At 46.3% G+C, this 4378-nt stretch overlaps 1 long non-coding RNA gene across 1 annotated transcript; it reads left to right on the top strand.

Annotated features, from left to right (window-relative positions):
• The first annotated feature begins 3731 nt into the window (after window positions 1-3731).
• LOC111606147 lies at window positions 3732-4378 on the top strand. The gene is made up of 3 exons (XR_002751923.1): window positions 3732-3745; window positions 3829-3927; window positions 4203-4378. It is a non-coding gene; the product is annotated as an uncharacterized LOC111606147 (long non-coding RNA).

Raw genomic sequence — 4378 nt, 5'->3', positions numbered from 1 at the left:
CTACTGCAACAATCCATCAACGCTGCCAGACTTCGGCATGGACTTGCCTTCGCCTCTGCCGCCTCCGCTGGAACGTTCCACCCTTTCCGTCTCAGGTGACTCTACACTTGACAACGATTTGGGCGCAGAACTCTGGCTTTCTCCGCCATCCAATCTGTCGGAGTATGCGGTTGTGGATTCCTGGACACCTTCATTGTCTCCGGTTACCTGCTATGAGCAGGACATCCTCACTATCACTTGTGATGATGGACTTGATCTCTTTTGACTTTGGACTCTGTGTTTTCTGCGAAGCACCGTCCGATCTCATGGAGGGGGTGTCAAGAAAACTGGCATAGGGTGTGAGATCTTTCCGGGTGCATGCAGAAAAGGTGCATAGAGGCCTGGGAGAAAATAAGTAATCTTGTAGTTTGATTAAAAGCTAATTAAATTGAATATGAAGGAATAGTAAAATGAATACAAGTAATCACATAATAACCTTCTGAAATGTATTATCTGAAATGTGATCTGTAATGATTTCTGTAATGAATTAACTGTGGAAAGATTATGGTTGATGAATTATAATAAGTAAGAGATGTGATTGATTGTTAACTAAGGATCAAACTTGTGATAATGTGAAGTTGTAATCATTTGAAATTAATTCAAACAGGTTTAACAACAGATTTAATGTGTTTAATGAGCTATAATAAATAATAGTGGGTTATAGAAAAAGAGAGGAATACAGCACAGTCCTGAAACAGGAAATGTCGCAAGCAGTTCTGAACAGATGGTCAGAGCGCACAGAATGGTTGGAGTGTTGAGTTTGGCTGAAGCAACGGAGAAAGGGGAAGTACGGGACTTTCCACTATGGTCAGCAGAAATAGGTTGGGCAATGTGGGACTTTTTCATGAGAAAACAACAGATGTGAAGCAAGTCACGTAGACCAAACCTCCCCATACACACACATGGTGGAGAAATGTATAAAAAGGGGCTGCAAAGAGGAACCAGCCGTTCCCAGTCCGACGGCGCAGAAGGAGAGACAACTTGCTGAAGCAGATTGAGCCACGGACCGCACTTCAGAACCACGGGAGAGCTCGGACTTCACACCGCCAAGAAAGGACTGGGTTCCATCGCCCCATCCCTGGTTCTTCATTCGATCGTCGGTCTCGTCTCAGCCCAGCAATTACAAACTCTGCAACAAGACTTGGAGGAAGGACAAAGCTCCCTCAGGGATGAGGGACTGGGTTTTGCAAAAGGATTCGGACCCGTTCTGCTTTGTTTCTTTTCTAAAGAGGGTTTTTTCCACACAAGGCAAAGACCTCAACCAAGGATGCTAGAAATTCCTGTTGCCAAAGATCCACCATCGTCTGGGTATGAGTTGAATCTGCTCATTGAAATTCTATTTCAGAACTTGCGACTTTAGTCAGGGAAAAGAGGACAGGGTAGTATGATTGTACATGTAAATTTTATTACACTGGTTTTGAATTATTTACGATTGATTATTGATTTGTATGTCGCATATCCCTGCTTAAGCTTGCTTAATAAATTTATACTACAGAATTCTAAAGAGGTTGGTGGACATTGGAATTAATAGAGTTATTTAATCTTCGTTCAGTTCTTTTAATTAAGGTAAAACTAATGTACATGATTCCAGTAAATAGGAGGCTTCATAATTTCCTTTGGTGAGAGTAAATAATGACCCTGGGACTTACATCTAAGTCACTAAACATAATCTAGCCGGTTCCAAGTGCAAGTTATGATTTAGAAAGTGGGCTACCGTTAACAGAAGTGGTTATTGGAATTATGCAGTTGTGAGGGCTACTCAGCTGATTGTTTCTTAACTGTAAAGGGTCATAACTTCTGGATTGGAGGTAGTTAGAGCTAGACGAATCACTTTCGCCACCAGTTTAAATAGATTATCTCTTATAGAGTACTCTTAGGGTAATACCCAGGTCTCAGAGATTTTCCGGACCTGTTAGACAGAGAACTGGTCAGTAGGCAGCCCTGGGTAGTAGTGAGGAGTGGGCGGGGCTGACTATTGCAGGATAACCTTCAGTCCGGACATTTTGGCGTCACAAAAACACTCCGCCGCCTCCGGCAGGGGTTTTATTGGGGCCGGTGCAGGAGGGACGTGGAGGACTTCTGCCGCCGCTGTGACCCCTGCACAGCACGGAAGGGGCCGACAGGTCAGTCGCATGCCCTCCTGCAACAGTTTGTTGTAGGGGCCCCTATGGAAAGAGTGGCGGTGGACGTTATGGGTCCACTGCCACGCTCAGACAAGGGAAACTGTTATGTTCTGTCAGCTATTGACTATTTTACAAAATGGCCAGAGGCCTACGCCATCCCTGATCAGGAGGCAGAGACAGTGGCAGATGCCTTGTTGGGGGGATTTATTAGCAGGTTTGGGGTGCCAGACATTATTCATAGTGACCAGGGCAGAAATTTTGAGTCACGGGTTTTTTCTGTCATGTGCAGTCGTCTTGGCATCCAGAAAACAAGAACAACACAACTACATCCCCAGAGCGACGGACTGGTGGAAAGACTCCACCGCACCTTGGACAGCAGCTGGCCATTCTCACAGCGGAGCATCAGCGGGACTGGGACGAGCACCTTCCACTGGTGCTAATGGCATGCCGCTCAGCTGTACAGGACTCCACAGCGTGCACTCCATCACTCCTCATGTTGGGGAGAGAGTTGCACACACCAGCTGAACTGTCTTTCGGACGCCCTCCGGATGCACCTGCTGTTTCAGTTGGTCCTGAGTATGCCAGAAAGCTTCAGGATAGGTTGGAGACAGCACATGCATTTGCTCGGAGACAACAGGAACAAGCAGGTGTGCGTCAAAAACGGAACTATGATGTAAGAGCTAAGGGCCGACACTTTACACCAGGAGAGTTGGTCTGGGTTTACAACCCTCGGAGAAAGAAGGGTCATTGCCCGAAACTGGACAGTCAGTGGGTGGGCCCCTGCAGAGTGTTGGAGCGCATGGGGGAGGTTGTTTACAGAGTGCAGATGCTCCAGAACAGGAGAAAACTAGCACTGCACAGGGACAGGTTGGCCCCCTACCAGGGCAGGGCTGCACCACAGGCCCCAGAAGGCCATCAGTCGGGGTCGCCAGTATCGCTACCAGCTTCTCCAGAAGCCATACCGCTGTTGCGGAATGATGTCCCAGCGGTGCCGTCTGAAGCGTCGCAGGGAGCTCGCCCACAGCGGACGAGGAGGGCCCCAAGACGGTTTGATGACTTTGTTTGTTCCCTCGTGGGCGAGGAACTCTGTAGTGGGGGGGGTAGTGTAACGATTCTGTGTTTTAGTTCTGCTGGGGTTCATATGGTTATTTGTATTTGTTATAAGTTGCATTGTGATCCTTTCTGTTAGAGAGTTATGGGCTTCCCCTGTCTGACTCTGCTGGCTCCCACTCACATGTGATAGGCCTGTCATGTGGGCGGGGGATCGGTGGAGCGGGAGTACCGGAACCGGATGTGGGAGAGAGTTCAGAGGGGAGTTAGCAATGAAGCTAATGGTTGATGGTGCCCGTTTGTTAGAGGCGTGAGCTGCAGCCTCAGAAATAGCAGCTTGTACCTATTTCTAATAAACCCTGTTTGGCGGGACTACATCTCCGGTGTTGACGTCATTACAATATTAACAATGAACCCAACCTGATTCACATCCAGAGTGGTTTCAATCATCTCCTGGTACTTGATGAAATCCGTCTGCAGGTCAGTGAGAGGCGAGGTGAACAAGATCTCCAGCTACACCACGACTTCTATAGGTAAAAAATATTGAAATAGATCTGATTTATAATTTTTATTGCAGTTTTAAGTTTTTATTTAAATGATTTATTTGGCTTTCTAGGTGTCACACCTGTAATACAACAGATAGGAATGCCATCTGTGTTAACTGCATCAAAAAGTGTCACCAAGGACACGATGTAGAGTTTATACGACACGATCGGTGAGCTTCTTTCGTTCTTTACTTTTAAATTTTGTCAGTAAAATTTATGTTTGTTCTGATGTTTCCTTCATTTTGTTTCTAAAGCTCTTTAGAAAAATGCCTCCAGACTTTGAGAAAATCTTGCATTTGACATTTCTTTAAAGGACAGACATCTTAATTTAAAACTTTTATTAAAAACGTAATTAAACTACGAGTTTCATGGTTTTCCTCAAGTTTAACAGAGCACATTAGGTCACCTGTAGATGTTAATTTTATTGCTTCACGCTCTCCTCCAGGTTTTTCTGTGACTGCGGCGCGGGAACGTTGTCCAACCCGTGTACGCTGGCCGGAGAGCCCACACATGACACGGACACTCTGTACGACTCGGCGCCGCCCATCGAGTCCAACACGCTACAACATAACTGAAGGCGGCGGCTCGTGTTAACGCCCTCAGATAAGCAAACAAACACAT

This window comes from Xiphophorus maculatus, chromosome 21 (assembly GCF_002775205.1).
Source record: "Xiphophorus maculatus strain JP 163 A chromosome 21, X_maculatus-5.0-male, whole genome shotgun sequence".
NCBI lineage: Eukaryota > Metazoa > Chordata > Actinopteri > Cyprinodontiformes > Poeciliidae > Xiphophorus > Xiphophorus maculatus.
Note: the sequence above shows the minus strand (reverse complement) of the source record. Positions and strands in the feature narration are given on the sequence as shown.